This window comes from Vulpes vulpes, chromosome 15 (assembly GCF_048418805.1).
Source record: "Vulpes vulpes isolate BD-2025 chromosome 15, VulVul3, whole genome shotgun sequence".
NCBI classification, from domain to species: Eukaryota; Metazoa; Chordata; class Mammalia; order Carnivora; family Canidae; genus Vulpes; species Vulpes vulpes.
The window spans coordinates 83503138-83516465 of NC_132794.1; the positions used below are offsets into that span (position 1 = coordinate 83503138).

General features: G+C 41.8%; 1 long non-coding RNA gene across 1 annotated transcript in view; it reads left to right on the forward strand.

Annotated features, from left to right (window-relative positions):
- The first annotated feature begins 4521 nt into the window (after positions 1–4521).
- Positions 4522–13328, forward strand: part of LOC140595692 (uncharacterized) — a 52516-nt gene continuing 43709 nt past the window's right edge. The window contains exon 1 of the long non-coding RNA XR_011997505.1: positions 4522–5411. This is a non-coding gene — a long non-coding RNA (uncharacterized lncRNA). The remainder of the gene's footprint in view (positions 5412–13328) is intronic.

A 13328-nucleotide genomic window follows, 5' to 3' on the forward strand; every position in this document is an offset into this window, starting at 1 on the left:
AATGCTGTACTCAGTCTCTACCTCCAGAAAGTTAGAATTAGTCTAACATGGGTCCAAGCATCACTGTTTTTTTTTTTTTTAAAGAGTTTTTATCCAAGTGTAACATATATAAATAAAAGTGAATAGATTGTAAATATATATGTTAATGAATTTTCACAAACACCCATAAGCCCAGATCAAGAAAGAGAAGATCTCCAGCACCTAAAACTCCCACCAAAGATAATTATTATTCTGATTTCCAAAATATAGGTTGCTTTTGCCTGTTTTTGTATTTTGTATAAATGAAAGGTACAGAATGTCATCTTTGATGTCTCACTTCTTTGGCTCAGAATTATACTTTTAAGATTCATCTGTATTGTTTGCTGTGGTTATAACATGTTCATTCCCATTGTAGAACAGTATTTCATGGTGTGAATATACCACAATTTGTGATCCATTCTACTGTTGATGGACATCTGGGGAATTTCCTGTTTAAGAATACTATAAATAGTGTATATGCCAGCATATATCTTTTAGTGAACATATGCAAGCATTTCTTTTGAGTGTATACTTAGGAGTGGAGTTGCTGGGTCCTTTGGGTATACCTTATGTTCAGCTTCAGTAGACACTGTGAAACGATTACTTCAAGTGACTGTACCAATTTGCACCTCCTACCTGAACTGTATAAGAGTGTCAGTTATCCCACATCTTCACCCAAACTTGGTATCATCAGTCTCCTTGGGTTGTCATTCTGGTGTGTATGTCAGGATATTACATTGTTTTTAAGGTCCCCTCATGACCCTAGGGACAGAAAAGGATCAGAACCTCTGCTTTGTCCCTACCCTGATGACCAATTGAAGCTTATGAAAATTATGCTCTTGCTTTTATTGTCTGACTCAATGCTTCTACAATATCCTACAAGCCAGCTCAAAGTGTTAGGCCCCTGAAATAAAAAATGCTCTTATAGAGCTTTTCCTAATTTATACAAAAAAATAAGTTGGTAGATAAAAATTTTACTTAATTTTAAGTTCTCTGGTAAATTGTCCTTATACTTTTGGCACCCAGTGTTGCTTTCCACTAGCAAATGCTAGTAGTCAACAAAATAAACAAGAAATGAAACAATAATCTCTTGCAATCCCTCACATGGAATTCTAGAATATGCAATTTGCTTCTATAAATTTGTTGTTGTTCTAACAACAAGCATTTCCTGCTAAGTATACAAATTTCTCTGTGCTAAAAGGGCCCTTACGGTCTTTCATTCTCTTCTCTGGAATTCCATCTTTCTTACAGCTAGGAAAAGGCAGTCCTATATACCACATGATCCTCTTCTGCCTACAACTGACAGCATGAAGAATAAATACCTGGCTCAGGTTGAGCCAATCAGACCCTCTCTCTTTCAGCAATCAGGAATTAGGACTTAAAGGCTGAGTAAGTTATGTAGAGCCACACAGTTATGTGAAATTGGAACAAAAATTGGTACCAAATTACTTGGAAGCCACATAAAAGCTGATGTGACATTGGCACAAGCAGAGCTTAGGAGTGTATATCTGCAAGAGAGCTTGAGAGCAAAATTAAATACAGATTGCAGGGGCAGCCCTGGTGGTGCAGTGGTTTAGCACCACCTTCAACCCAGGGCCTGATCCTGGAGACCTGGGATCAAGTCCAGCGTTGGGCTCCCTGCATGGAGCCTGTGTCTCTGCCTCTCTCTCTGGCTCTCATGAATAAATAAATAAAATCTTTAAAATAAATAATAAATATGGATTGCACAAAATAATTTCAGTCTCAAAAACCCAAATTATTTTAGATATCTAGTACTGTAGCAGGACAAGTGGAGATGGATGGCAAATACTTTTGCCATTAAAAGAGAAAGGCATGAAAAAAAAAAAAGAGAGAGAGAGAAAGGCATGGAGCCTGAAATAAAGACCCAGACTTAGAAAAAATTCTCTTAGGGGGCACTTGGGTGGCTCAGTGGTTGACCATCAGTGTTTGGCTCAGGTCGTGATCCGGGGTCCTGGGATCAAGTCCCACATAGGGCTCCCCAGAGGGAGCCTGCTTCTGCCTCTGCCTATGTCTCTGCCTCTCTCTGTATCTCTCATGAATAAATAAATTAAATTAAATTAAAAATCTCTTAGCATGTCAAGAAGGGTAATCCTGAAGAAGTCCTCTTGAATAAGGATGATAAATGGAAATTGATGGTTCAGATGCCATTGATACTAATTTAAGGTGCATTGAATATCATTGATTTTAGTATTTGGTATCATTAAATATTATCTATCATGGTTTTTTCATTATTTGATGTGCTGTCTTTGTGGTGTATTTTAATGAAGTAAGATAATTCATAAGCCTTCATCAGCTCATGTACTTATTATCCATCTAGCAAAATTTTGCCCATACAGTCCTAAATCTTTCTAATATGAATTCTCCAATCATGTGGCTATTAGGTAGCAGATCTCTCAAGTTAAAGATGAACAAGTGAATTAACAGACAAGTTAGGAGGAAACCAGCAGTACTCCATTTAACAGCTTATTACTTTATTTTTAATGAATATATCAGTTAGACTTGGCTATGTTTTGCTATGGTAACAAAACTCCAAATTATTAATTAATTATTAAACAGACATAGATGTATTTCTTGTTCATACTACATTTGATGTATGTTGGCAGAGAAGCTCTATTTATCATAGCAACTCTGTGACTTTGTTGAAGAAGGGCTCCATCTCAATGTAGACTTCCACAAAGACTGTACTATTGGGAAAGGAATAAGGGGCACCCTGCTCTGACTTTAGAAGTTTCCATTCACATTTCTTTGGCCAAACCATGTTATATGGCAATGCCCATGAAAGAAAATGGAGAAGTGCAAGCTCACCATGTGCACAGGAGAACCAAAATATGTGGGACTAGTCTTAATGACTAATATGGTGTGTGTGATTACAAAGTTATATTGTATGCTTTACTGGCTGGCTTTTCTGCTGGCAAAGTGGCTTCTTATTTGTCTGATGGAATTAAGTAAGTCAATAATTTCTGGTGTCTCACAGGTGCACCGACACCTGAGTTCATTTGAAAACTGCTGGCCCAACCCATGGTGGGAATTCCAGTTAAATGGACAGGGACACAGACAATCCTGGTCACCACAACTTAGGTCAGTCCTATTTCCAGACCATGGTGTACATGAAATATTATAAATCTGGGCACTAGTTTGGGTTTTGGGAACTGGAGAACTGGAAAAAATAAATGGGCCTCTCTGAGAGAAAAGAATCCAGCCAGGTATTCTGGGTCCTATGTGATTTAGAGTAATACCGCACCACCACAGTGAGAGAGTAGGGGTGGTGGTGAACACCATAGTGTTATGTGGTGAACTGGCTTTAAGTCTCCGAGAGGTATCTTCCTTTCCTGTCAAGTGAAGAAGTGAAAAAGGAACAATTTTTAAGTACACACCCCTTCAGAGAAATAAATCAGAATCAGAATCCCAGTGTATAGACACAAAAGTGATGCTAAAATGGGGGGAGGAGGGGGACCAGCCCCACATTCCATTATACCTCACAGAAATAACTCCAGGGAACTCGACTTTTAAAATCTTCTTCCCTGGGACCCTGTTACTCTAGTTTTAATGGCAGCGCTTCCTGGTTCCGAGTCTAAAGAACCAGCGCTCTTCCGGTTGCGTCCAAGGGGCGAGGAAGAGGAGCGGCACGAACGTTGGTGACCAGAGTATTTAGCCTAACTGGCAAGCGAGCCATTCCACCTCCGGGTGTATGTGAGCACCTGGAAGTGTCGTGAGGAGTGAAAACTCTGCTCTCCGAGTTCTGCCGACCGGCGCTGACTATCCCTCGCCTGATGCGGCCACGTCAGGATCCTCTCTGCCAGCCAGAGGGCCTTGAAACAAAAGGAGGAGGCCCCTTTGAGCAGCCTCTCTTTTTGATGAAAATGCTGCGTCGTGCCGCATTAAATTCTGCGAGAGCTTTGCTGACGTGAACAGGAGCGCACACAAGCACAAGACGGTGGGTCGTGGGCGCCGCCATGTTCCTCCGGGGCGTTGGCTACCGCCGCTCTGGGAGAAGCTCTGTGCGCCGTCCCTGCCGCACACCTGGGAGGAGCCGCGGGGGCTCAGGCAGACCCAGAGGGTGCGCGGCATGAAGGTCAGCCGGATCCAAGGCTTCTCGGCCATACAGGACGACGACAAGGACACATAGAAGAAGGAACCCTCCGCTCATGCATCTATCTGAGCCTCCCCTTATTCTGTCACCTTCATGCAGTTCAGTGTATTTACTGGAAACTGTTGTGTTGCAGTCCCAATGCTAATAAGTGAGCAGTTTATGTGGAAGAAAAAATAAACAGCCAGCATTCACAGAGACCTTGTTCCCCGGCCCTGTGATTGGCCCAGCCTGGACCCAGCCCCTCACCCTTCCAGGCACCAAAAAGGCCCTCCCTTGCCTATCCCCAGGGCTTTGAAAACCGTTATTATTGCAATCCCAAAGCTCCGTGCCCAGGACAGCTAATAACGCTGACATCTTTTGCCTCTACTTGCGGGAGGGCAAGCTGTGCCTGTAATTTCGAAATCTCACAAGCCAAAGCTCTTGTTTCAGTGCCCAGGCTGTTTCCTCTTCTCAAGCGCAGCTTTTCCATCATCCAGGTGTCATGAGTTTTGTTGTAAGGCAGTTGAAGGAGATGCGCATCCCATCCGAGATTTTGTTCAAGAAGTTGGTAATTCTCCAGGTAGTTAATGAGAACTCTGGGAGACACTGGGAACGCCTTCGGAATGTTAAACAAAGCGGCTTTTATTCTGCTGGTCTTGCTGCTCCTGCTTCCTCACAACAAAGGGACTTACTGTGCTGCCACTGGGTGTGTCTGAACATCAGTTGGCCACCAGGGCCCCAGGCCTTCCTTTGGCTTGTTGAGTTGGTCTCCTGTCAAAGTGTTTCCGATGGAAAAAGGACAAGACCTTTATTTTAAGACTCATAAATACCAGAAACTACTTTCCAGTCAATGACATTTAAATGCTATACTATTCATCAATAAGCTCGGTCTTTATCTAGGTCATTTGCTTTGTCTTTATCCGAGCCATTCTCTAGCTGCTTGCTACTCAGAGTGGTCTGGAACCTAGACATCACCTGGGAATTTGGTAGAAATGCAGAACTTTAGGCTCTATCTCAGACTGGGCCAGAATTTGCCTTTTTTTAACAAGATCCCCAGGTCAGTGCTCTAGTCTATAAAACTATAAAAGATTGAGTGACATTGTCAATGGTGACAGCCCAGCTGTCACAGAGAAGGACATTATGTGTCTCAGAAAGCAGTCATGGGGAGACCTGGCTTCCAGTCCTGACTTGGCCACTAACTCACTGAGTGGCCTTTGCCAAGTCACTTAACCATTCTGGAATCTTGGATTGAGCTGAACTCCTGACTCTCCAAGTGCCTGCTCTGAGGACAGAAAACAGAAAGGTAAGTGCTCTCCTATATGCTGATGACATGGTTTTACGGCCCAACACTTAATAGACAGTTGTCTCCAAGAACTAATTACTTTAAAAAAGAAAAGCTTCAGAGCAACTACCATAGTCGTTTTGTTAACTGTTCTTCAGAATTTGTTCTATCAAACACAGATCTCTCTTTAGCAGCTCCATTCATTTACCTGAGGGCACTTTTTGGTAACCTCTTTGTCCTTGGGTTCTCTCAGCTTCTAAAATGTGTACAGTCACATCTGCTCTGTCATACAGGCCTGTATGAGGAGCTGCCGAGAAAGCACCTTGAAAAGTGTGAGGTGCTGCCACACACACTGTAAACTGACAGCCTTTTGGGGAATGCCACTTGGTGATATGAATTTTTATTTTTTTTTATTTATTTTTTATTTTTTTTAAATTTTTATTTATTTATGATAGTCACAGAGAGATAGAGAGAGAGGCAGAGACACAGGCAGAGGGAGAAGCAGGCTCCATGCACCGGGAGCCCGACGTGGGATTCAATCCCGGAACTCCAGGATCGCGCCCTGGGCCAAAGGCAGGCGCCAAACCACTGCGCCACCCAGGGATCCCTGAATTTTTATTTTTATTTATTTTTATTTTTTTTATTTTTTTTATGATAGTCACACAGAGAGAGAGAGAGAGAGGCAGAGACACAGGCAGAGGGAGAAGCAGGCTCCATACACAGGGAGCCCGACGTGGGATTCGATCCCGGGTTTCCAGGATCGCGCCCTGGGCCAAAGGCAGGCGCCAAACTGCTGCGCCACCCAGGGATCCCGGTGATATGAATTTTTAAAACCTTTAAAATATGCATAGCCCTCCCAGCAGATCTTCCACTAGGCTTTATACCCTAGGTAGAAGATTAGGAATGAGTGAGACGGCTGTTAATAACTATAGTATTGTTAAGAATAGTGAAAAATTGTAAACAACCTAAATGCCCAACAAGGAATTGGTTAAATCATGAACCAGTAAAAATAGTAAATGATGGTACTCACGTTATTGAATTCAATGGAAGCAAACAGTGCTTAAAACAGGTATTGAAAGATGTAGAAAGCTGTTGATTTCTCACTGATTAATGAAAATATACTGAAGACTATAGTATGGAGTGTAATTAGATTCCAATTTGAAAATAAAGTGTATAAAAATGCACAGGAAAAAGACTAAAAGCCTGCACATTGTTTATGAATGCTGATACGTTCTGGTTATGGGCAGTTGTATGTTCCTTGTTTTGCTTATCTGTACTTTCCATAGTGCAAGTGCATTACAATTTTCAGAAGGAAAAAGGTTTTGTTTTGTTGTTTTGAAAGAAAGAGATAGCATTCCTAACAAAATAGAAGCACTGTTTATATCATCAAGGTGTTCATCAGTGGAGGAAGCTCCCTCTGGCTGGGAGAGAGCAGACTTTCAATTAATACCCCTGCAGCGTCTACGGGGTGGAGGGTTGGAGGGGTGGGGGGTGAGGAGAGCTATCTTTTGCATTCAGGGGCTTAGAGGAGAGAGAATACTAGGGAGTAAATCATAAATTCTTCCTGGAGGACAGAAATGGAAACTCACAGCCCTGTAAACAAAAAGGCAGCAGAGGTAGGTAGCATGCTTCCTGAAAGGCTATCAAAGCACTACTTCAAAGCCAGCAGTTCTCCCCTCTCTTTGACCAAAAGCAGCAAGGACAATTCACCTGCCAGATGGTCCTTCTAAAACCCAAAGGAAGATGATTTGTTTCAACAGGGTAGAGGAATTTGATTCCATGATCTTCCCTCTTCATTCATTGAAAGGTACTTTTGTCTTCTTCACTTAACATACCTCTGTCTAGGGGCGCCTAGGTGGCTTAGTCTGTGAAGTGTCTAACTTTGGCTCAGGTCATGATGCCAGCATCGTCGGATCAAGCCCCAGGGCAGGGCCCTGCATCAGGCCCTGGGTAGGCTTTTCCTACCAGCATTAGGGGAAGCACTGGGCCTTGCGCCGGCTCTGCACTCAGTGGGCAGTCTGCTTCTCCCTCTCCCTCTGCCCTTTCCCCCGCCCATGTTCTCTCTCAAATAAATAGAATCCTTAAAAAATAAAATAAAAGCTCCATCTAGAACAGAACTAATACTGATGCAAAACCTGCTTTGTCTTTTCCATAGTAAATATTAGTGATGGTGAAGGTGATGGTAGTTAGTGGTAATACTGGTAGTGATAGTAGAGGAAGTAGTAACAGTAGTAATAATATATGCTAGCTATTTGCCCATTTGATTTTATTTAAATCTTCATAAAAACCCTTTGAGGTTGGGAGTATTATGAAGGAGGAAATCAAAGCTCAGAGAAAGTAACTGGCCCAGAGTTAGTAGGAGCTGGAAGCTGGATTTTAATTAAGTTTGTGAACTCCAAAAATCTTTCTTTCTACAGTAACACACTAGAAAATTAAGATGCTACCAGTCCCAGTTATATTTATCATAAGCCTGATGATTATAGGCTAATTCAGCCCTTGTTTTACCCCCATACATGGCCTGAAGTTGGTTCTGGAATTGTCTACAGGAGTCATATTATATTCAACAGGCTCAAGATGCCTTTTTTTGAAGTTCAGTCTCTTCTTATGTCAACAGTTATGAGATGCTTAAAATATTTTCCTCTCCACTTTACTAAAGAACCACTTCACTTTCTAGGAGATAGTACTCTTCCTCCTAGATAATGTACCAGCCAACATTCCCTGGTTTGGCTATCACTAGTGGGAGGCTTTCCCTAGTCTCTGCCCTGCTATAACACTATTTGCTGATGAGCAGAATTTCACATAAGACTGGTGCATTCTGACCTTACCCAAGAGTATTTAGTTAGAAAAAGATAAAATTTTATTTCTCAGCTTTTACAGAGTGATTTGATGTCTTACTTTTCCCAGTGACTGATAGTATATAGCAGGGAGACATTTCTGCAGTGGTCTAGGTATCATGAAACCATCTGCCTGTCTGGGGAACCACCAGGCAGCCTTCTGCTAAGCCAGAAATGTAGGAATTGTCTGGGTATCAGAAAAGATGTGTCTCCCAAAGGCACTGGTGAGTCAATGGAAGCATGTTAGACAGAGTCTTTGTACTTACAGAGATTAGAGAGAAGCAGGAAATGCAACAGGAATATTTTCAGATGCAAGTAACAGAAAACCAGCAAGGAATACCTTTTAAAAAAAAAGTAGAATTATTTTTCTCCATAACAAAAAGTCTGTGGGTAGGCAATCCAAAGTTGTTTCAGCAGCTCAACAATATCATCAAAATCTCTATATGTTTCCTGTTTTCTACTCCAAATCTTCAGCATGGTGGCTTTTCAATTTTGCCTGTCACATGTCTCAAAATGGCAGCCACAGCTCCGGATATTATATCTATGTTTAAGGCAAAAAGAGAGTGTAGAGTGTTGCTAGCCATGTCTGATGATTTCATTCAAAATGCAAAGTCTTTCTAAGAAGTTCCTCAACCGATTTTTTCTTAGATTCCATTGGCCAAAATGGTTACATGAACCAGCCCTCACTGTAAGGGAGGCTGGAAATATAAGTATCTGGTGAATGAAATTACAGTGAATCACTTTGACTAATCAGATTCAATCTCTGAAACTAGGCCATTGCCATCCTAAACATAACCAGGGTAATCAAAACAGCTAAACAAAATCATGGTATTGTAGGGTGAAGGGAGGGATGGCAGATAACTGGCTAAAATTGTCACAGTGAGTTAGGTTCAAACCAGTCTAAGAAGACACCAGTGGAGTTTAATGTCTAATGGTATGAACACTTGGCCATCTCAGCTGCACATCAGGCTGAAGACATACCTTGTGATTCCAGGCATGCCTCACTTAGGAGGGAAAGTAGAACCAACACCAGGGGGCAGCCCAGGTGGCTCAGCGGTTTAGCGCCCCCTTCAGCCCAGGGCGTGATCCTGGAGACTCGGGATCCAGTCCCAAGTCAGGCTCCCTGCATGGAGCCTGCTTCTCCCTCTGCCTATGTCTCTGCCTCTTTCTCTCTCTCTGTCTCTCATGAATAAATAAATAAAATCTAAAAAAAAAAAAGAAGTCAGCAATAAAAAAAAAAAAAAAAAACAGTCAACGCCAGAGGCAGCAACAGCTGCTCTGGAATCAGTGGTGACAATGGTGTATGTTAATGTTCTTATGTGAGCCAAATGTTGATATGTGTCCTCAGATTATAATCTGTCGAGTCACTTGGAATCTAGAGGTCTCTTTGCTCCCTCTCCCACTGTTAACTTCTTGGATTAGGTACTTATAAACTTCTCTTGGGGTTTTTTTTGGGGGGGGAGGGGTTATTGCAGAGAGAGGAGTATCTTAAGCAGGCTCCATGCACCATACGAAGCCTGAGGCAAGGCTCTGTCTCACAATGTTGAAATCATGATCTGAGCTGAAATCCAGTTGGCCGCTTAACCGACTGAGCCACCCAGGCACCCCTAAACTTCTCTGTGGACTATGGATCTCTAAGAATTTCCCTTCCATACTTAGGCTCTTGCTTTCTGCAAAGAAAGAAAAATACACCTAAATGCCCACCAAACTGAGAATGGTTTGGTATGGTATATATTTACAGTGAAAAGTATGGTATATATTTACAATGAAATATCATTCGGCAATTAGAGAGATTGATGTAGTTCTGTATGTGCTGATAGGGAAAAATCTATCTCTAAGGTGTTTGTTGAATGGTAACAAGCAAATTGCAAGACAGCACATTGAGCATGATACCACCCACATATGTCTAGGATAAGCTTTGTGGTGATTGTAAAACATGTCCATAAATTCTATTACAATTTCCTTCAATTCCTCTTCCTGGAATGTGGGCCATATGTAGTGATTCACTTCTAATAAATAGAATGAAGCAGAAGTAGTAGTATGCAATTTCAGACAAAGTCATAAAAATGCTTTGATTTCTTCCTCACTCTCTCTTAGATTGCTCACTCTGGTGGTTAGTTGCTGTGTCACAAGGACACTTAAGCAGTCTGTGGCAGTATCCATGTGGCAAGAGATTAAGCCTCCTGCTGACAGCCATATGAGTGAGCCATCTTGGAATAGTGTACCTCTGTTAGCCAGCTCTGACACATCCAGTCAAGTCTTGGATGGTTGCAGCCCCTGCCAACATCCAACCATATGAGAGGCCATTAGAACCACCCAGCTAAGCTGCTCCTGGATTCGTGACCCACAGATAATACATGTTTGGTGTATAAGCCACTACATTTTGGTGTGAGTTGTTAAGCAACAATGAATAACTGATATGACCTCCTTATTTGCATATGTAATAAGACTCAAGCCCTTACTCTGCATTAGTCACTGTTTTAAAAGCACCAACATTTAATCTTCACAACAACCCTATGAAATAGAGAACAATATTATCCTTATTTTATAGAGGAGAAACCAAGGCATAGAGAAGCAAAGTATTTTGCCCAAGGACATATAGCTATTCGAGCCCAGACAATCTTAGAGTGATTAACCTCTTATACTATATTCTGTGTGTATATGTGTGTGCATGCGCGTTGCATGTGTTTTGGTATGATGTGTGATGTGTGCATGGAAAAAGTTTAGAAGATACATATCAAACTGTTGATTACAATTACTTTTGGAGACAGAGATAGAATTGGAAAGAGATAAGGGAAAAGGGAATTTTTCACATTTTTCTCAACCAACTTCTGTATTGTTTGAAGGTTTTTGCAACAGAAGTGTATTAATGCAATATTTGCATAATTAAAAATTTAACTGAGCTGGCTAGCAGATGTACTCTATTCAAAGAAATGAAGTGTTAGGGAAAGAATGGCACTTCTGAGCAAATACACATCACTGATAGATTTGCTGAGGAGAGAATCAGATTGGCACCTTCAATGGATTTGCAGGGGTTAGAGGGAGCGCTCCCAGCCCCCTTCCCCTCCAGCCTTGAGCTTCCTCCCTTTCCCACCACCTATGAGGCAGGTAGAAGATGTGTTCACTCTCTGACCCAAAGAATTCTTACAGGAGTACCCAGGAGTCCTGCCATCTGCTCCACGGCTGCCCACACGCTTGACATGTGGTGTCCTATCTGGAGACCACAAGTAGGACAGTTGGCCAGGACACAGAATCTATTTTTAGTCTGGGCCAGAGACTGGTTCAGGAATAGACTCTGAGAGGAAAGTGACTGGGGTTTCTCCCTTGTGATTGAGAAGGATCATATGGCTAGTGTGCTCCCTGACACTCTTTGTCATTGTGGGGAAGATATATTTAGTGTCTGACCTGTGATAGAACTGTCACTGGAACCTCACTGCCTTGGTAACTTCAGGGCACTGGTCACAACCTAATCCTGCCTATTTTTACAAGCTCACATTGTGGAGTGGTGATAAGAGTTATCTTTCTGATGCAAGATAGGATCAGATGGGCCTGCTCTGGTGGCCAATTGCAGTCTGCATGGGGTGATGGATGGCCTTGAACTTCTGATATGTGAGAAGTCACACACTGCCCACTTTCCTCCCAGGTGGCTACAGTGTGATAGAAGGTTCACCTAGCTTGTAGGAATAGATCTGTCACATGTGAATGCCATACACTTTATTCATATGTCCATGAAGAAGGCTTTTTCCTCACCCCTAAGGGATAAGAAACCAGGTCTCATAACAAACTTTTGCCCCAAGAGTCTTCTTTTTTTTTTTTAAGATTTTATTTATATATTCATGAGACACACACACACACACACACACACACACACACACACAGAGGCAGAGACACAGGCAGAGGGAGAAGTAGGCTCCCTGCAAGGAGCCCGATGTGGAACTTGATCCTGGATCCTGGGATCACGCCCTGAGCCAAAGGCAGACTTAACTGCTGAGCCACCCGAGCATCCCAAGAGTCTCCATTTCTTGAGCAGCAACCACTATCGCCTCATTAATCCCAGTAATATTTCTCACTGAGCCCTCAAAATTATCCCTGGGAGATTGCCTCCGGAAGCCTCTACAAACCAATACTATTCCTCCCTATGATGAAAACTACAAGCCATCCTGGGCTGGAGGAACTGAGAAAGACAGTAGAGGAGACTTGACTAGGAAAGATGGTGAGGTAATACTGAGTTCTGAGAGTGGTGGTAAAGTGAAGGAGCCTGGGTGCATTTCTATGGCAAGGAGAAATCAATGACGGCTGAATACTGGGCTTTGGACATTAATAAGGGTTGGTGGAGACCTTCGGTATAAGACAGTATCAGGACTGCTGCTTTTATCATATGACCCTGGGTGTATTCTTTCCCTAGTTTTGTCCTCAGATGTTCTACCTATAAAATGAATGAGTTGTACAAGAACGTTTTATGACCATTTCTAGCTCGGAGATCATATAATACATATGATATATCCTGTAATCCTATAATAAATAATATTTACTGTAGCATAGAATTCAGTGACTATTAATTGCTTTGCCCCTGAAGAGAGTTTTCTCTTCAGTGTTGTGTGGAAGGGACTGCTGGTAACTTCCCAATATCCTTTCCCCTTTCTTCATTGGTAAAGGAACTCTAGTTTTTAATCAAGCAATTTCACTTAGCTTCCTACATTCCCAGCAAGATAACTATGTTCTATCCAATGAGATATATGTGAAAGTGTTATGTGAACTCTCCTTTAAGAGGAAGAAGCTGCTGTGATGGAGATAGTCTCTGCCTTAGAGATTATTAGATTCTGTTTTGAGAGAGAAATAAAACTGGAACAATTAACATATACATGACAAAAGCATGTATGTTAAAAAACTAGATGTTCTATTCAGTCTTTTAGGAAGAAGTAAGTAAGTGGAAAATTTTGAACTTATCTATTCAACAAATATTGAGTTCCCATTATATTCCATATTCTGCTGAATTAATCATCTACAAAATTTGACCTCAAGGTGCTCTCAAACTCAACAAAAACACAATTGACCTAATATTTTAAAATCATATTTAACATTAAAAGACAGAGTTTTCCCCCCA